Source organism: Galeopterus variegatus, unplaced genomic scaffold, assembly GCF_000696425.1.
Source record: "Galeopterus variegatus unplaced genomic scaffold, G_variegatus-3.0.2 Scaffold603, whole genome shotgun sequence".
NCBI classification, from domain to species: domain Eukaryota; kingdom Metazoa; phylum Chordata; class Mammalia; order Dermoptera; family Cynocephalidae; genus Galeopterus; species Galeopterus variegatus.
This window is the reverse complement of record NW_007726714.1, coordinates 303,839-325,864: the sequence shown is the minus strand read 5'-3', so window position 1 is coordinate 325,864 and position 22,026 is coordinate 303,839. Positions and strand designations below refer to the sequence as shown.

The following is a 22,026-nucleotide window of genomic DNA, read 5'->3' as shown; positions in this document are numbered from 1 at the left end:
ACCCACGCACTTACTGCCATTTGATCTTCGACAAAGGCATTAAGTCTATTCACTGGGGTCGGGACTCCCTCTTCAGCAAAGGGTGCTGGGATAACTGGTTATCCATTTGCAGGAGATTGAAACTAGACCCACATCTCTCACCATTTACTAAAATCAACTCAAAATGGATTAAGGATTTAAATATACACCCTGAAACAATAAAACTTATTAAAGAAAATATAGGAGAAACCCTTCAGCAAATAGGGCTGGGCACAGACTTCATGAATATGACCCCAAAAGCATGGGCAACCAAAGGAAAAATAAACAAATGGGACTATATCAAACTGAAAAGTTTCTGCACAGCAAAAGAAACAATTAACAGAGCTAAAAGACAGCCAACAGAGTGGGAGAAAATATTTGCAAAATACATATCTGACAAAGGACTAATATCCAGAATATATAAGGAACTCAAACAACTTTACAAGGAAAAAACAAGCAACCCAATTAAAAAATGGGCAAAAGAGCTAAGTAAGCATTTCTCTAAAGAAGATATGCAAATGGCCAACAGTCATATGAAAAAATGCTCAACATCACTCAGCATCCGGGAAATGCAAATCAAAACCACACTGAGATACCATCTCACCCCAGTTAGGATGGCTAAAATCCAAAAGACGCTGAACGATAAATGCTGGCGTGGTTGCGGAGAAAAAGGAACTCTCTTACATTGTTGGTGGGAATGCATAATGGTGCAACCCCTATGGAAAATGGTTTGGAGGTTCCTTAAACAGCTGAAGATAGATCTACCATACGACGCAGCTATCCCACTGCTGGGAATATATCCAAAGGAATGGAAATCATCAAGTCGAAGGTATACTTGTTTCCCAATGTTCATTGCAGCACTCTTCACAATAGCCAAGAGCTGGAATCAGCCCAAATGTCCATCATCGGATGAGTGGATATGGAAAATGTGGTATATCTACACAATGGAATACTACTCAGCTATAAAAACGAATAAAATACTCCCATTTGTAACAACATGGATGGACCTTGAAAGAATAATATTAAGTGAAACGAGTCAGGCAGTGAAAAAGAAATACCACATGTTTTCACTTATTGGAGGGAGCTAAAGGTGAATGAATCAATTCACACACATACATACACACACACACATACACACCCACACACTCTCACACACACACACAAATAAAACAAACAAACAGCAACAACAACAACATCAACAACAACAACAACAACAAAAAAAAATCGGGGGGTGGGGGGAGGAAGATTTAACAACCACAACTTTTTTTTTGAAGTTCTTACAACAAGAAAATGGAGGGGACACACCTGGGTGGGAGGGGGGAGAGGGAGGAGGGAGGGAGGTTTCGGTGATGGGACACAATAACTAAGTACATTGTATATTGACAAAAGAAAAAAAGAAAAAAAAAAACTTTCCTTGTGCCTTGTAAAGTAGGAGTGAGCTATACATTTTCCATCAAAGTATGAACTTGGCTTGATGACTGTCTTTTAATATCTAGAACAGCAAATGTTACATGTACTGAGTTTTCTTCCTGGCTCTGTCATCTACTAGTTTTTGACTTTGGACCAATGAATAAAACTTATAGCAAATATTTTCCTGTTTCTATATTAGACAGTCCTAGGACAATTATGCTCCCATTTTAAACAATACACAAGGCATAAAAATCTCAGCTGCTTGCTCCAATAAATATTTGTTCTTGGAAAATATCTGAGAACATACTATAAAGTAGCTTGCTGAACAAGAAATCTAAAAGTGTGAGGTTTAACTTCGCATGGAAAACTGTTAAAAAAAATCTGAGGTTCAGTCATCTCTAAATTACAAAGTCAATATAGTAGGATTGTAGCTTAAATACTCATATAAGCAAATTAAGATATAATGGTAGGAGCACACTTAACTTACTTATAAATATTAATAATTCTACAAGTATGCTAGGATATTTTAAAGAATCCTGTTTATGACACCTTATTTTAAGAAATGAGGAAAAACAGTAGATGTCAGTTGTTTTATTTCCTAAAATTCTATCACTGTCATTTTTTTTTTCCACTCTGAAAAGGAAGGAACAAAAGCCAAGTCAAGTATATCTAGGTGAAGTGTTGTTATTATATGTTAAGAAATTAGATATAATTATTTTCTGGGTAATGAGACCTGTACATAAAGAACATTTTCATTTTTAATATATTTTTTCTCTGTACGATAAATTTTTAGCCATATTAATTATGAATCCTTCCTTCTGAGAACTGGGTTGAGGTTTAATTAAACTAATAGGAAGCAAGCTCTGATTTGGGCAAAGCAACTAAAGGGTCAAGTTGTGCCCTAGTACATAGAAACATGGCTGTCAAGGATCTCTATTAAAAGCATCAAGCCCTTGCTGGGGATGAGACTGCTTTCTTGATCATTTTGCTGTTTAAACATGGTCTTGAGATCTAACTCCACTCCATTACTTATCTCTTAAAAACAAAGGCAATTACAAATACAAGGTACATCATCAGTAAGTTCTTGTCCAGTGAAGTATATAACATCACAGCTATTGGGCTATGTTTTCACTGAAAAGAAATAATCTCATTGTCTAAATATTCTACTCTATGAAAAGCACTCAGAGACTGAGTCAGCTACCCATGTTTAAGCAACTTCTCTTTTGTCTTCTGCATCCAGTTAAACTGACCTTTCTTCCTTTCTTCAATTCTGAGTGAATGTTAAAATAACTCAATTTAATTAAATTCTTCCATCTTCCTCAAAAATCTATTGCTTGCTCGAAAAGTCATTATACATTGCCACCACCTGCTTACTGGTGAGTCACTCCATAAGCCACATCATCCATCCATTGCTTTTTCATCCATACGTTATTTAATCATCAATTATTTCTAATTTATTCAACTAAGTTTGTGAGGTACCATCACCAGGTTTCCCCTCTTGGTTTTACTATGACACTTCCAGATCATTTTTCTATAAAGGAATGACATATTACCCTGGCTTTGGAGTGTTGCATTTTCTTGGGTATTCTGGTGCAGTTCTTAAAGAAACTTTTTGAAAAAAAAAAAAAAAGTCAATATTTTGCACATACACTTATGGATTCCATTCCAAATGAAGAGTGAGTATATTAACCCCCTTAAAGAAATGAACTCTTTCTAGGACCAAAACCCAGGCCTCTCCATTACCTCATAGCTTAATGTTGAACTAAATTTATTCTCCACTGCACATTTAATATAGAGTCATTTTGTGTGACCATAAGCTAACTGATAAGCTAGTTATCCTCTACATGGTAATTTTTGTGCCTTTCCTCTGAAAATTACTTCCAAATCATTATGATTTATGTAAAGAGCCCCAAGGTACACATGGTACAGTACTTCACCAATTATTTCTGGATTCATTCCTATAACAAAGATAGAAAATGAAAAAAATAAAACAAATTATTCTGCCTGACCTGAAAGGCACTTCTTTTGGAATTCAGAACTTGATTATGTTACACAAAGAGAAAAACAGAGTTTGAATAAAGATTATAATAATATTATTTTTTAAAGTGGAAGGACCAGTAATGCAATGGAATAAAACTGACTGCCAGCAGTTATTATAAAACTTCTGGAAGGCTGGTTCTACATTAAACACAAAAATAATTCGAATATGTCCTTCAGAGCAATATAAATCATAGTAGGGTAATTTTATTTAAAAACTTAGCTGCATATTTTATCTAAATTATGGAAAAATCTTAATATATTATTTTTAAAATTGGATGTTCCTGGACTTTCCTAGCTAGAAATTTTTCAAAAACCTCATATCTCCTAATACAATATATAATCTTTGCTACTATAAATCATGCATTATCTTTCTCATTTTGATATTGTATAAGCGAAGAGTAAATTAAAAAATATATATTTTCCAAGAACTTTCAAGATATTTTCTATCTTTATTCCAAATAAACAGAAGTAAAATTCTTTACTGGTTATTTCATCCATATAATATTCAGGTTTTGCGAGAAAATTTGTAAGAAAAAAGCAAGAGTAATTTTGCTTAATCTGGCATAATTTCAACCTTGCTATCAATAAATTTCACATGATACTTGTCACTCTGAAGTTTTTATTTATTCACATCTTTACAAACTAATATCAAGCAAGTCTTAATATAGCCCATTTTGTCTCTCTTTGGAAATGAATTTTTGTTTTCATTTATTGATGCTCTTTAAGACATCATTAAATGGCACAAATAGAAAATTCAAACTTGGAAAATTAATTTTACCTTGCAGAAATATCCTGGGTTTTCATTCTTACCAGAGGAGAGATACATATCATGTCATACCATATTCTACTATATCATGTCATGTCATATCATATCATATTATCACTATTTATGTGCTAACACAAATTTTAAACTGGTATGATTTCAATAAAATACACAAAATAAATAAAATTTAGACCTTATCTTAGTAATTCAATGAGAATGAACATATTAAGTTCAATTCACTGTAGTCTATTTAGTCAATAATATTGGATCATTAATTAACAGATACCAAAATTCAAATAGCATTCCCTTATAACTGAAAAAGACTAATAATACATCATTACATCTAAAATATCATACATTTTTAATACTTTGAAGCATCTACATTTACAAACTGCTTTTGTTTTTGTTTTTCAACTCTTCAGAAGAGTTGGAGAAACAACTAAAATTTCTCTTTTAGAAATATGGAAATAAAAATAGATATATGTCAAATTGGCAACCAAAATGTAATTTATTGCACATATAAAAATCTGCCTTAATATTATATTTTGTACTTCACAGATGTTCTTTTGAAATTTAAATGCTGATGGAGTTCACTCCTTTGCCCGCTGAAGCCCACATTTTGGTAAATGAAAGAGGGGATGAAGGAATCAAGATGCTAAACACAGAACACCAAGAGAAAATGAAGGAGAATTCTTTGGGAACATGAGTCAGAGTGTGAGGCTATAAAGACAGTGAGGATCTGTACATTAGGAGAGAGATGGGGATTGCCTGAGAGTTGTTCGTATCTCTGTTGTAAAATCCCCTCAAATGTTCATGAAAGAATTAGGGCTCAGTATTGAATATTCCTGTTTGAAATGAAAAAGTCATCACTTTTGATAGCAGCTTGGAAAATTATTGAGAGTAGGAAGAAGATAAAAATATATATTCCATAAATTGCATTTTGAATCAATTTCAGAAGAAAATAACTTTCTGAAGCTGTGGCACTTAATAATACAAATTAATGTACTTTGAATAAGCCACTTCTCCTTTTAATCTATCTCTGTTTTCCACTCTGTTAACCAACCACTTAAGTGTTTATTATTATCCGCACTAAGACTATCACTGAGTAGGTGGTATGTAGTGGATAGAAAGAGGTATATGGCACAGTCACTGCCACTGAACAATGGAAAATATTGGATGGGAAGTCTAATACATAATAAAACCATTAAAAAACACATTCTGCAACATATAATTGTGCACACTTCTGAAAAATTGCTCACTTACTAATATAATTGAAGAGATTATCATAACCTATGCAGACCTCAAAAATATTTCCAGAACTCAATAATTCCTTGGTGAATTTTTTTGTTGAATATGTACTTATTTTGATAAGGTAAATGGTTCAAGAGAATCTAGCTGATATGTTATATCCACAACACAATTAACTGTCATGTTTACTTTTTTACTCTACTTCTATAATATTGTAGGTGAGTTTTCCAAATCTACATTTCCATAGGAAGGCAACCTCTGACAGCTGGGAGCTGGCCTGGCATATCACCTTGGCCTTGGGGCTGTTAGCAGCTGGTCTGCCCCTAATTGCTAAGCTGTCATGTTCTCCTGTTGAACATAAACAATTTCATAGAATGCTAATAATATAAGACAAGGCAATTCTGTGACTGTGATGGGTCAAGGCAAAAAACCAAAAATTAAAAAAACCAGAGGAGCATTAAAACCATGTTTTAACAGATATAAGAACAACTATGTTTGAGCAGAAGTCTGACTTGAATCACCACAGTAAAGTTACAACCCCCAAACAATTAGAAATTTGAGCTAGTTCACAGCCCAGCACCTTGAGTTAAAGGTATCCTGGAGCCTCTTGAAGAAGGATCCTGTTATACAGGCAAAAGCTTTCTACTATACATCTCCCTCTCCCAAACATTCTACAAAGGGATATATGACTATTTACCAGGGTGACTATGCCTTGGAGAAAGGGAAATAATCAGAAATTTGGGGTATTTCTAGTTTACTCTGAGCTGATAATTCATGGAAACCCAAAAGACTGCTCTAGTCCATAGTCATACTAGAGGCTTTTATAAGTTATGTTATGAATGGAGTTTTGGCTTGAGCCATTTTTATAGTGGACCCAGTGGGCCATGAATTCTCTCTTTGATTATATCCTTAGTACAAAATGCTTGATAAAACTAGACCTTTTCAGTAACTTTTGGAATGGCCAAGTGGATTCCCTGACCTGTGAGGTGGGAAATATGGTGTTAGAGCAAGTCAAATAAATCCACCAAAATGGCCTCTCAACTAAAAAATATTAAAACAAAGTACAGTCATACCTCAGAATATCACAGGTTCAGTTCCAGACCTCTGCAATAAAGTGAATATTGCAGTAAAGTGAGTCACACAAATTTTTGTTTCCCAGGGCACATAAAAATTATCTTTACACTATACTTGGTCTAATGCATTTACCTTAGTTTAAAAATACTTTATTGCTAAAAAATGCTAATGATGATTTAAGCCTTCAGCAAGTTGTAATTTTTTCGCTGATGGTGGTTTCTAAAGGTTGGAATGGCCGTGGTAATTTCTTAAAAGAAAACAACAATAAAGTTTGCTGCGTTGATTGACTCTTTTTTTCTCGAAAGATTCCTCTGTAGCATGCGATGCTGTTTGATAGCATTTTACCCACAGTAGAATTTCTTTCAAAATTGCAGTCAGTAATGTCAAACCCTACCACTGCTTTACCAACTAAGTTTACATAATATTCTAAATCCCCTGCTGTCATTTCAACAACATTCACAGCATCTTCATCAGGAGTAGATTCCATCTCAGGACGCCACTTTCCTTGCTCATCTATAAGAAGCAATTCCTCACTTGTTAACATTTTATAGTGAGTTTGCAAGTGACTCACATTTTCAAGTGCCACTTCAATATCTAGTTCTCTTGCTATTCCTACTACATTGTAGTTACTCTCTCCACTAAAGTCTTGAGCACCTCAAAGTCATTCATGAGGACTGGAATCCAATTCTTCCAAACTCCTGTTATTGTTGGTGTTTTGACCTTGTCCCTTGAATCACAAATATTCTTTATGGCATCTATGATGGTGAATTCTTTCCAGAAAGTTTTCAATTTACTTTGCCCAGATTCATCAGAGGAATCACTATGGACTGGAATCCAATTCTTCCAAACTCCTGTTATTGTTGGTGTTTTGACCTTGTCCCTTGAATCACAAATATTCTTTATGGCATCTATGATGGTGAATTCTTTCCAGAAAGTTTTCAATTTACTTTGCCCAGATTCATCAGAGGAATCACTATCTATGGCAGCTATAGCCTTACAAAATGTATTTCTTAAATAATAAGACTTGAAAGTCAAAATTACTCCTTGATCCACTGGCTGCAGAATGCATGTTATGCCATCAAACTCCTTGTACATCTGCATCAGAACTCTTGGGTGACAAGATGCACTGTTAATGAGCACTGATATTTTGGAAAAAAATATTTTTGAATAGTAGGTCTCAACAAGGGGCTTAAAATGTTCAGCAAACCATGCTTTAAACAGATGTGCTGTTTTTGAGGCTTTGTTCTATTTATATAGCATGGGAAGAATAGATGTAGCCTAAATATTAAGGATCTTAGGATTTTCAGAATTATAAATGAACATTGGCTGTAACTAAAACTCACCAGCTGCATTAACCCTTAACTGCAGAGTCAGACTGTTCTTTGAAGCTTTGAAACCAGGCAGTGACTTCTCCTTTCTAGCTATGAAAGTTCTAGATGACCTCATCTTCCAATATAAGGTTGTTTCATCTGCATTGAAAATCTGTTGTTTACTGTGGCCACCTTCATCAATAATCTTAGCTAGATCTTCTAGATAACTTGCTACAGCTTCTAATTTTCTCCAGAGTAGCAATAAGGCTGTTTCACTTTCTTACTATTCATGTATTCACTGGAGTAACACTTTTAATTTCCTTTAGAAACTTTTCATTTACATTCACAATTTGGATAACTGTTTGGTGCAAGAGGGCTGGCTTTCAGCCTGTCTCAGCTTTGGACATGCCTTTCTCACTAAGCTTAATTATTTCTAGCTGTTGATTGTAGGGTTATTAACTGGCTTAATTTTAATATTGTTGTATCTCAGGAAATAAGGAGGCCTGAGGAGAGGGTGAAAGGTGGGGGAATGGCTGGTGGGTGGAGCAGTCAGAACACATACAACATTTATCAATTAAATTTACCTTCTTATATAGGTATGGTTCGTGATGCCCCAAAACAACTGCTATAGTACCATCAAGGATCACTGATTACAGATCACCATGACACATATTATAGTAATGAAAAACATTAAACTAATGCAAGAATTACCAAACTGTGACACAGAGACATGAAGAGAACACACGCTGTTTGAAAAATGGCACCAATAGACTTGCTCAACTCAGGATTGCTACAAACCTTCAATCTGTAAAAAATACAGTATCTGAGAAATGCAATGAAGTGCAGTGCAGTATAATGAGGCATGCTTGCATGTACCACATACCACATTACTAGAGGGATTGTAGAGATTATTGCCATCATTAGGAACGTGAAAGATGCAGGGATAATAATCACTACTACATACCCTTTCAATTTACCTATTTGGTCTATGTAGAAGACAGATGGATTTTAGATATTAACAGTACATTATTGTAAACTTAATTGGGTCTTTATTCTAATTACAATAGCTGTTTCAGTTGTGATTTCTTTGGCAGAACAAATCAGCACATCTGCTGGGATCTGGTATGTAGCTATTAATCTTCAAAATGTTTTTTCTCTGTACTTACTACTTAAAGATCATCAGAAGCCATTTTCTTTTAGCTGCAAGATCCAGCAATACTACTCTGTCCTCCCTCAGAGCTATTCCAACTCTTCAACCTTGATTGCTTCTCTATTCTACATGACATTATTCTGTTCTATTACATTGATTATAACATGTTCTTCTGACTTGGGGAGCAGAAAGTAGTAAATATTCTAGAATTCTTTGTAAGATTCATGTATTCCTGAGTGGAAAATAAATCCCACAAAAGTTTAGGAGTCTGCCACTCAGATGAAATCTCTTGGGGTCCAATTTTTTAGAACATGGAGATATATTCCTTCAATGTGAAAAACAAGTTTCTATATCTGGCACATTTTACCACTGGAAAAAGAGACACAATGCTTAGTGGACCTTGTTGGATATTGGAGGCCACTTATACCCTATTTGGGTGACCCATTTACCAACTAACCCCCAAAGTTGTCAGTTTTAAATAGCATTTTGAACAATAAAAGTCCCTATGACAGGCATTGTCTTCTGTAGGAACTTTCTGCCAGTTGACCATATAGCCAAAAGACACAATTTTCCTTGTGTGTTTGGCAGAATAAGGATGCTGCTTGAAGCTTCAGGTTTCTCCCTAGAAATCTGTAGTAATGTGATGATTTGTACAGAAGATAATTTTTCTCTTTTTGAGAAACAGCTGCTGGCTTTCTATAGGGCCCTAGGAGAGACAGAACATTTGACCATACAGCATAAAATTACCATGTGACCTGAGCTTCCCATCTTGATTTGAATATTTGATGACATATCAAACTTTAAAGGTGGATGTGTACAGCAATATTCCATCATCAAATCAAAATGGTATATACAAGACTGATCTTAGGTAGGTTTTAAAGTCATAAGTAGGTTGCATGACCAAGTGGAACAGATACCCATAGCCGGTCCTTGTACCCTGTTGCCTTTTCTATTCTGTCTGTATCTATGGTCTCAGTGAAGTTCAGTTGACTATCAGGGGCCAATTCTTCATGGCTCTCACATTTCTACATGTTTTCTGAGAAAATACACTGACTGGTTTTGTTTCACCCCATCTTTCAAAAGGTGTTTGTATGGCTCCCTCTGGAGCAAATGGCAAGCTTGACTACAATTCAGTGTAGTAAAGATAACGTCTTTCTCCAGGGAAAAGAGCAAACAGGACTAATCATAAGAGATTTAGGTTTCCTATACTTGAGGTTTCTCTACTATAATACAACCTATAGCATGTGCAGGTATCATCTAAACCCCTTTGAATCATTCTGTGGTCATTGGGGCTTAGGGAACCAGCACGAAGTCTGATACTCTGGCTTCTGCTATTTTGGTGAAAAATAACTCTTTATCTCTGATCCAGTATTCTCAAGTCTCTCTCCAGCATTCATCAAATAGTGATAGAATAACTTGTTAGTTTGCAAATAGAGTAAAATTTCATATTCTTCATAGTTATGGAGAGTTTTGGCAATGAGAATGAAGTGCTGACAGAGACGTGGTTTTCTGGAAGAGAAAGAATAAGGTCTTGTGAAATGATGCAGGGGATATGAAAATTCTCATGCAGAGCTGTTACCAAATGTTCTCATCCAAATAGTGAGGGAGAGGGGGGTGGTAAGGGCTTCTCACTTCCCTATCAGTTAATAAATGTTTAAAGAACAAACAGTGAGAGTTAGGATTAAAACAAGCTGCCCAAAAGGTGTCTTGATTTTTGCTCCCTCTCCTTCAGAAAGGAGAATGGAGGCATGCTATTATGTCAAGCAGGCAGCAAGCTCTGCAGACTTGAATTAAAGACAATGTGGCTGTAGCTATTGAGTCAAGAAGCGGCATGAAGTGGCTCTCTCACTCCCTTCTTCCCACTCTAACCTGCTGTCAGCTAGTTTAAGAAGAAAGATGTTTAAGTATAAGGTAACAGTGTCTGTACGCTAGCTATGTAGTACCACTAGCTATAGCAGTATCATGTTATATGGAGCCATGCTTTTGCTATTGTTTTTACTTGGAAGTGATGTGTAGCTAACAGTGTATGCATGGATGCCAAATTAGACTTGTTAATAGATTTCAACTGGAATTATGTTTCCTAAAATTTTCTTTTTTATATATTGCTGGCCTATGACTTGTTATCAGAGAAACTAGAACAGTATTTGGAATGTAAAAGATTAAACAGCTGCCATTTTTATGCTTGGAAGGCAGTATAGGGTCAGGCACTATGACAGCCTTTGCAGGTTGTCATCAATCAACTGGCTCACATTGTCGGTATGTGGTAGCAGGTCTTCCAGTTTTCTCTAGATCACTATTTACTGCTTCTTGACTACTGAGTCAGTTGAAAGGATACCATCTTTTCCCACAGGTCATTCAGACCATCGAAGTTGGAAGCTTAGATATGGTGAGAGACTAACTTGGGTTTTAGTTTACCTTTGTGGGTTCCAGCTTTTTCCTCATGGATTCCAGTCTGTCTTCAGTTTTCTCTACCTCCTGTTAATTTTCTTTTCTAACTGCCTGCACTCCTGATGCAGGTGCTGCCCTATGCTGCAGTACACTGTGAATCAAAAGGATTATGTAAACTGTTTAGCTACCTACAATTGTGCAAGATTAAATCCATGTAGTAATGTCCTTATTTGACATCACTTTAGTGGATATGCTTCTCTGATTAATTCCTGTTTGATACAGAAAAAAGAAAACAATATGATACTCTTAGCAAATACATTTATTATTTGATAAATATTTGAAAAACATATTAGTAAACAGGAATGGAAAAAGACTTCCTTAATTTGTTAAAAAGTATTTCTAAATTACCTCCACTAAATATCATTCTTAACAGTGAAAGATTGAAAGTCTTCATCTTGATATTAGAATAAAATAAGTGCCCTTACCATTACCACCTCTATTTGTCATATTACTAGAAATTCTAGCTTGTATAATAAGGCAAGAAAATATAAATTATAAGAATTGAAGAAGAAATGAAACACCAATTATTTTGTAGTAATGTGTGTGTAAAAATCTTTGATGATATAGAAATAAACTATTGAGGTTAAAAAGATAAATTTGCCAGGGAACTGTATGTAAGGTCAATTAAAAATATAGATATATTTTTATGTATTTATTGACAATGAAAATTAGAAAGCAAAACTTAAGACCTGGTAGCATTTACAGTATTTTCAGAAAACTACAATTACCTAGGAATAAAATTAATGAGAAATGTACAAAACCTCTACATTAAAGTGAATACAAGAATTTTGTGATATTTATGTATGACAATGTATTAGTCTGCTTGGACTGCCATAGCAAAATATCACAGAGTAGATGACTTAAACAATAAAACATTTAGATGCTCACAGTTCTGGAAACTTGAAGTTCAATATCAAGATGCCAATGTTGATTTCTGGTGAGGCCTCTCTTCCTTGGCTTATAGACAACCACCTTATCACTGTGTTCATGACCTTTCCTCTGATGAGATAGAGACACACACACACACACACACACACACACATTCGTATTTCTACCAACAACCCCTTCAAGGCAGTCTAAGCTTTTTCTAGCATACACCTCAAAACTCTTTCAGTCTTTAAGCCAAAATTGGTATTAGTTTGCTCAGGCTACCATAACAAAATACCATAGACTGGTGGCTTGAACAATAGTTCTGGAGGCAAGAGGTCCCATATCAAAGGCTTGGCAGGGTTGTTTTTTGGGAGGGCTCTCTTCCTCGTGTGGCAGGGCTGGGGATGTGTGCAGTGGCGGGGGGAGGGAGAGAGAGAGAGAGAGAGAGAGAGAGAGATCTAGTGTCTCTTCCTCTTCTTATAGGAACTCCAGTGCTGTCTAATTAGGGCCGTATCCTTATAATTTAACCTTAATTACCTCCCCAAACACCCAATCTTCATTTATCGTCAAACTGAGGGTTAGGGCTATAACAAATGAGCATATGAATTTGGAAGGCAGGGGCATGGGGGAGACAATTCTGTTCATAACAAAGAATGTTCATTTCTATACATTAATAATAGCCAGTGATGTTAGACAACTTAAATAACCAATAGTAAAATGGATAATTGTATTGTGGTATTTACTTAATATGGACTATGTAGTACTATATGACAATACAAAGGAAAGAAATTTTGCTACATATAACATGAATAAATATTATAAGCTTACTCTTAAGTTAAAGAATCCAGACAAAAAATGGTATAGATTGTATGATTTCATTTATGTAATATTCACAAGTAGGCAAAAGTAGTCTAATATGGTGATAGAAGCCAGTAAGTATATCAATCAACTCTGTAGGGGACGTGGTAACTAGAAGGGAATAAAAAGGGCACTGGGTATTAGTAATGTTCCATTTTTTCTTTACCTGTGCTGTGATTACACAGATGTATGCACTTGGTAACCATTCATTCAGTTGTACACTCATGACTTTTAAACTATTTTGATACTAGTATTCAAAATATATTTCAATAAAAGTGACTTAAAAATAAACAGTAAAAATTAGGGAAATATCACTCCTTTGGGAGCAACTAGTTCTGCTGCCATAGAAATTCTGATTTTGAGTGAGTCAAATTAATAATAAAATAAAATCACTGCATAAAATCTTAAATATTAAGGATGAATTAATTAAGACCAAAATAGAACCAAACATCAGCAACAAAAACCTAGTTGTGTCATCTTATACTTCCCATTCAGGAAACTTCCTGACACATTTCCCTGTGTGTGTACTTTTACACATTGTTTGCAAGATTTTTACAAAAATGTTCAGTCTCCAAGCTGTGCTACTATATCTTGTTCCCCAAGAGATGCTTAACTTTTCTATACCATGTCTTTTTTATTATTGCTATTATTGAAGTATTCTTTCTCTTGATCTGTGTTTTCACAAAGGGTATCTCATTTACAAAACTCAAATATGTAGTTCTCCTCTCTCTAAAGCATCTGTCATCATGTCAGCCAGAAGGCACCATTCACAGCTCTTTGTGACACTTACTGGAATTTGCTTGATAGTACAATTGTTTTCAATTTATCTAATATCTTTTATTATAATGTATATATAACAGAACTACAACATGTTGTTGAAGTTATAGTTATCATTTACTATGATGGGCACATAGTAATGTTTGGAACAAAGAAAATAGCTTAGTAAGAGCACTTAAAATAAATTAGTTAAATTTTGAATATAAAAAAACTTCGTTGAAATTAGAATAGAAAATTCACTCAGGGAATGTTGCAGAAAGATGTTTTAAGTCAGTATTTCTATGTATTGATGGGTTTTAAATATGTGACAGCTACTTATGAATGGTCTAGTAGATCCTAGATATCTAAGAAAGATTCACAAAAGGATTAAAAAAAAAAGGAGATGTGAGAAAATACTGAATATAACTTGGTACACTTATTTCTGGAGAACAGAAACAATTTCTTTGTTTTTCCTAATGTTGAAATTGGGTAGTTCTACATTTTATGCTTTGCATATATGCCAAAAATAATTAATTCAAATTAGCCCCTTGATTTTTTTAAAGTATGTGTCAAATTTATTTTATCAGAATTACCTATACTGTAAGGTAGATTTAATGAGGTGTATGCAATGTCACATTAGTACAAAAAGTTGCCTAGTTCTACATATTGGTTTTAATATAAATAAATTAATTTTTTCAAATAGCATACATGCATTAAAAGAATAAGGAGAATATTTGCATGTCCAATATTCACTGAGTAGGAAGAAATAGGATATTTCCTTACTTCTAAATATATGAGAGCCAAATATATATTTTTTAAAGATTTCAGAAATAAACCAGAGAAAAAATCTAATACACATAATAAATACTTTCAACTAATGAGATTTCGAAAACTGTTCAGTAATTTGTGCTCTAGGGTCCTTATTGTTATAAGATTTGAGTATTCTGGAAAGTAGAACACTTGGTAGTGTATCTAAATGAGGCTCCCAAATGATTTTAAAAATATCATTAATCAACATAATATTTCTCATGAAAGAAATATTAACTATTTTTAAAAGTTATTAAGAGGAAAAAAGTGTCCCTTTTTCTAATTTGTAATTTCTCATAAACTTTACAAAATTAGAAAGGCTCTTTCATTTAAGTAGTAAAGAAATGCCTGTGAACTCAAGTTTTATCTCTATTGCCCATAATAATAGTAATGCAACACTTAGGTGTATAATTTTTGGATTAATACATTTAGATTCTTTATAACTAGATAGTATCCTGTCAACTGAGTCATTTTACCTTATGCTCATTTTATGCATCTGGATTAATAATGCTGGCTATTTCTGTGTATATGGAGTTATGCACAGCCATATATAAAATAAAACAAGACCAAAAAACTCAGAATGATTTAATCCAAGTTGTGCCAATTTGTAGGCATCAAATTTTAAATGAAAATTTTAGAGAAAACTTCTGAGAGAAATGTCAAAGAAAGTGCACGTATTTCTATGAAAGAAAACCATTTAAACTCCAACTGGAGAAGGACCAAATTACTATTTAACAAGTTCTACACAATATTCACAAAATAAAATATAATTTGAACAAAGGAGATTAAAAAGAAGCAGAACATTATCCATGGGTTTTATGCATGAACATAATCTTTGGTAAAGAAGTGGACAATATTTTAAATGATTCTTGTCTACAACTTGAAGGAATTGCAAACCAGAATTATCAGGAGTGGAGAAGCTGGAGGAGAAGTTGTGGGGGTAGAGGGGGAAGGCTCTTTTTTTCTCTCTGACTCACTGCTGGAAAAATAGAATAATTCAATCAGGCCCCCTCACCTTAGTTACGGTTGGGGGTGGTGTAGTGCATTCTTTGTAAACAAATTGTGTGTGGGTGGGTGGAGTTAGTGCACATGCGCAGCACTGTGGTTTGGATGGCAACTGCCTTCAGCGTCTGCCCTGCGTGACCATGCTCTCCAACCTATGGCTTCCAAGGACCTGTTTGCCAGTTACTTAGCTCATAGACCTGCATGTGAGGGGTTTGGTGACCCAGCCTGGCATGTGAAGGGTTTGTGAACCAGTCTGTGAATGGGCTTGAGGGGTGTGTGAGCTCTGGACTCAGCCCTAGTTTGACAATTGGTGTAGTCTGCACAGGATTCTGAGCAGATACAGGAGCTGAAAGCCCTTTGAAGGAGGAAATATGGCTACTTTTGAATATGCTCTGCTCTATATCCACCTTCCTGTTGACTGGGATCTGTTTGCTGCTCACTGTATCGTAAGACAGCATGGACCAGGCGTATGGGAGAAAACACCTTTGGAAGGGGAGGAAATGTGGCTGTCCTTGAGAATGTGGTGCCCAGTGGCCACTTTTCTGCTGATCAGAGCCTGGCTACTGCTAAGTATGCTGCAAACTGATACAGATTTGCAACAGAAAGGAGAGTTGTCAGCTAACTATGCTGCAAACTGATATAGATTTGCAACAGAAAGGAGAGTTGTTGGAAGCACGGGTAAATGTCCTGGAGAATGATGTGCAGCAACTGCCCTCTCCTGCATCTCACACCAGGGAAGATGACCAACCCAGTGGTGAGCTGGGGGAGACCATGCATCTCCAGACACAACCTGTTGTGCATCAGAAAATGAAGTATGAGCAGCCTATAGGACCAGATGGACAACTGGTGGGCGATCCACAGGTGACACAGTTCACCACCTATGTCCCATATACCCAGGTTGAACTGGTTGACTTAGGAAGATAGTTCAGGCAGAAACATGCGGAGACTCTGGCTGCTTGGCTGTTGTGGTTATGGGACATAAGGGTGGATAGCGTGGTATGTTCTAGTGAGGAGATGGAGTAGTTGGCCTCCATTACCATACACCCGTCCCAGAGGCAGCAGCTCCAGAAGAGCCACAGATATGCACAAGGGCAAGGTAATCACTCCTTGATGGACTGGGTGAATGCAGCTGCCCAAACTGTGAGGGCAAATGCTGGAGAACTGCCCAAGATTGTCAGTAAATGGCAAATGTATGCTGAGCTGGTCCAAATCATTTGAGAGCTGGGGATGTGGCAGTCCACATTTAATGTGAACTCTCATGGCCCAGACGATAAAAAATTTACAGGCAGCATGAGAGACATAGTGCTGCAGAATGCCCCGTCAACGTCCTTTGGGTCACTGATGGCCATACTGGCCCCATACATTGGTCATCCTATATATGAGGTAATGACCATGATAGCCAGCTTGGGTGAAGTAGAGAATAGGAGACAAGCAAAATGGGTCTGAAAGGTGGCTAAGACCAAACCCCCAAGAAATGCTCAGGATTTTATCCCGAAGGGACCAAGCAAGACTAGGTGTAAGCAGATGTGGCTTGACATGCTTGCAGCAGGGGTTGATAAAAAGAAAACTGACTGGCAGCCAAATGCAGTCCTGTTTGCCTTGTGGCAGCAATTGCACCCTGAACAGCATTTCCTTAAACATACGGCAACAGGTAGCAAGGTATGCTCAGTGGATTTAAAGGACTTTTTGGTTGCTTCCGAGGAGGCGGATGAACTGTTTCATTTCAATTAGGAAACACGCCAAGGTTGTGGAATATACCAATATTTATAAAGCAAATATATTTCACAGGCCCTAGTTTCTTGTAGTTTCAGGTTTAGCCTAACTTCTTAAAAGTACATATAAAATGTTGACCTTGCAAAAGACAGGATATTTTCCCAGGCTATAGTCTCTGTTGTAAGATAAAGAATTGTAGCACAGCCTCTATTGTTAAACTTGTTAAACTATACTTAGCAAACACCCCATCTATGTTCTTTTCCTGTTACTTCCCAGTCTGGAGAATAAATGTGGGTTGAGAACCCCAGTTCTTGGTTAATTTCCCAAGGAAGGAATGCCTCACTCTTGAGGGTTCTGGGAGATTAACCCCTTTGGGGTCTCTCACTGCTTGGAAGAGATGGGCTTTGAGTAATCTTTTTACAGCTCTGCCACCCAGGGAATGAGGGGTGACAAATCTGTGGGAGGCAAAGTAACACAAGGTACTCGTCTTTTGGGGGCAGGCAAGGACCGAAGGCCTCATTTTGAATTGGCAATATATTGGTTGAGGATAAATGGGCAGCGTGTTTTGGCATTGGTGGATACAGGTGCAGTATGTAGCCTGATATATGGCAATCCAGATAAACAGCCAGGGGGCACAGTTTGTATAGATGGCTACAGAGGACATACTACTGATGTCAAAGCTGTGTCATTGCCAATGGGCATATGAGTTCCCCTATACTGTTACATGTAGAACCTACAGATTGAACAGTGTTAGCAGATAAATTATGGTATCATAAGCCAGGTAAGATACCTATTCCTGCAATCATCCTTTCTCAGGATGGAAAACTGGCATGTAGCTTACCAGAGGGGCAAGAACTTCCACTATTGATACCAATAACTGTTCTGTCTTTCTGCCCATAGTGTTCTGGCTGCAATCACTGCACCAGAGTCGTGTGCTCAATGTGTCAGCCTACTGAATTTGCATTGAACTGCCCATCAGTATGACTGCAGGATTCCCATGGAGAATCACACCAATGTTGACTACTAACTGGACATATATGGCTAAAGGACAGAACTATAAGCCTTAAGGAATATTGAATGAACAATATGTTATGTAAGTGTAAGGGTCATTTATCCTTGTTAAGGGAACATTGTGGAAGATTCTGAATGCATAGATTGTATGGTGAGAGACCCTGAAGGGGTAGATTGTTGGGAAAATAGAATAATTGGTCAGGTTCCCTCACCTTGGGGCAGGTTGGGGGTGGTGTGGTGCATTCTTTGTAAGCAACCTGTGGGGGGGGGTGAAGTTAGTGCACATGCATGGCACCATGGCTTGCCTGGTGACTCCTCGGGCATCCACTCTAGGGGGCCATGCTCTCCAACTTATGGCTTCCAAGGACCTGTTTGTCAGTTACGTAGCTCACTGACCTGCCTATGAGGAGTCTGGTGACCCAGCCTGGCATGTGAAGGGTTTGTGACCCTGTCTGTGAATGGGCTTGGGGGGTCTGTGAGCTCCAGACCCAGCCTTAGCTCGACCCTCAGAATCTCTGATTCAGCCTATTTAGCAGCTCCAGAGTATAGGGGAGTATGCTGGGCAAAAAATAAGGGTTGACTCGGTGGGGAGAGGGAATATATACATGTATATATAAAACTTTATATATATAAAAGGAACAACAACAAAAAAAAAGCCTGTGAGTTGAGAGATTTATCTTTAACCTGACTTCTCATATAAGTTAGTTACTCACCCAGAAGCAGGAAACAAACTGACATTCACATACTAGACTTGGCACAGAGTGCAGAAATAAATTCACACAACAGAAGTATTCCCAGGTTATTGCTCTCCATTGTCCCAGTTTCCTCTATAATAGCCTCAGGGAGTTGAATTATAAAACTCAAGTAGATACCATCAAAGCTCTACACTTCAAACAAATTAAAAAGGAAATACTCAATTAGAGCCTGGAAAAAATGAGAGGAGCAAATGGATTATACTCACATGGATAAAAGTTCATAGCACACCCAGAATTACCTGTATTATATGATAGATTCGATGAGTCTTATATAATGATATAACAGCACAGAAAATAGTGTAGTTCTATAGACTTGTTGTGTTAATATACAAAACAAACTTTTTCAGATAGCATAGCTATGTTAAATGAATAAAGGGAATGTTTTGTTTCGGAAGAATCATTTATAAACCCTGTTAAAAATACAGGTATATTACACTCACATTAGGGATCTGGTTACAATGTCAGAGTTTTAAAAATTCATACATTTTATTAAACTTTTAGTTGTTATAAATTTTTTAAAAATCTAAATATGAAAATAATTTTAAAATGCTTTAGGTGATTCTGACACATAGCCAAGTGGCACAAATTGAGTTCTTCTCTCTTCCTTTTATATATGTATGGTTATTTTTTACAACTGAACAGAAAAAGCCTAATGAAGGTGTTAACAAGTGCATAGTAATTAAATTGATTCACTGTGATAGTGATCCTATAAATTCAATATCATAAATGGACTAGAGTAATTTAGATCACAGGCTGTCCAGGTGAAAAGCAAGTATTAAGCTATATTATATGCCCTATGATTACTATTTCCAGCATTACTATTTTGCCTTCTTCCATCTCTTTTTTTTTTCCCCTAGAATCTTCCTTTGGTTCTTATTCTACTCTCCATCCCCACCCTGGTTTTACTATTGTCCTATGTCCTTTGGTAATTGAAAGTTTTTTCAATTTTCTCTGCAATCTCCCAAGGAAGTATTGGATATTAGAAATGTACTGTCAGAAGTTTGAATATCAGATATTTCTAGATGCATCTTTAAAAGAAATAAAGAATCAAACAGATTTACTAAAGCTGCTGTCTTTAGACCATACAGAAACCTAATAGAAGGAAATTAATTATTTCATAACAAATCAATAACACCCTACCTTGCTCCCCATTTTCCTGAATTTTAGGCTGTTTATCTTACATGTTATCTATTCAAAGTGTATGTCCCACTTTTATCTTCGAAAATTCATGCAGATAATTATTGGAAGAATAACTAATAAATTCATTATAAAGATATGCTATCATTAATTTTTATTCTATGTAATATATCAGTACAGATAACTCTGAATGGGCCCCCTGCTTCCTGAGACAGTGAGCTATGTATAAGCTTAGTAAAAAACAGATTATTTCTGAGTGATGTTGTGCAATTTCAAGTGAAAGGAGATAATACTGTATAGGAATAGAAGAAATGAACAATAGTGTTTATGACATTGCCTAATACTTAAAAAGATGGAATAATAGACGTTAAAAACGTGTCAAATTGGAAATAAAAGAAGCCAATATAACCCTACTGTTTAGGTGATTCTATTGAATAAAAGAATAAAATAAGATTCACAGGCAATTGTTTCCAAGATTAGGTGTGAAATCAAAGGTGAAAGTGAGATTAAAAAATTTTTAAGTTAATTAAAAGTCTTAAACTTTTCTAAATGTCTAAAATATTTAATTTTTTAGGTATAACATTGAGGAATTCCTCTGGAAGTTTTTTCTCCAAAATAATTTCAAATTTCCAGCCCTGAAGTTAAAAAAAAAAAAAGATTCAAACATCTTTATGAATAAAACAATTGAAAATTTGAAAACAAAATGTAAATAGGATACAAGACTAGCTAAGGGATTATAAATGGGGGAAATTGTGACAAAAGTAACTGGAATATATTTCTTTTCTGTTTTTCCATCTTTCTTTCCATGCTTTCTTTCTTTCTTTCCTTTTTCAAAATTTTTTTTAAAGAAAGAGGTTTTTTAATCCCTGGGTACAATAATATTTAGATCTAAAAATACATTTTTTCTCATAAGATGTTACTTGTTAAAATTTTATATAATTATGTTTTCCACCCTGGTTGATAGATTAAGTTGATGGTTAATATGTGTCCAAATTAGTTTATTATCTAATGAATAAACTATCTAAATAGGTTCAAAGGCATCTTAACTTCAAAAGAATATATTACTAGTTCTTGTGAAATTTTCTTTATGCTGTATATTTAAGTAAAACATTACAAACATCTGTGACTTGGCAATCCAGAGAAATCTTATCAAGTTACGTGATGCAACAAACACTCTTATGAAAAACTAAATTAAAACTTTGCAGCTTAGTGGGCAATTTCAATATTAAATTTAAATATTTAAACAATAAACACTTATTGTGAACATTTCGATAAACAATTATTAAATGTTAAATATTTTAAATGCATTCTCTGTGAAGGTGGATGTTTTCCCAATTACATCATTACTGAAATTTCTCAGGTTGCAATGTCATATGTATTAGTAGCAGTACTATGTTTCATCTAAACTTTAAGCTGCATTGCAATTTGAGAAGAATAACTCTCTTGCACCTAATGGGATTTAAACAACGAAATGAAATTCCTGACTCTAATGCTACTTTGCTTGAAATATTTCTCTTTGATATGATGGCTAAGTGTACCAACTTACCGGGTGCTATTTTTACTTCTGTGACTCCATGGTAACAAATTATCTCCACCTTACCTACAGTTTCTCACACAAAATCCCTTAAAGTAAGGTTGATCTGTATGTAATAA

At 35.6% G+C, this 22,026-nt stretch overlaps 1 pseudogene; it reads right to left on the bottom strand.

Moving 5' to 3' along the window:
- Positions 1-6,737: 6,737 nt before the first annotated feature.
- LOC103588678 lies at positions 6,738-12,891 on the bottom strand (annotated as a pseudogene).
- Positions 12,892-22,026: the final 9,135 nt, after the last annotated feature.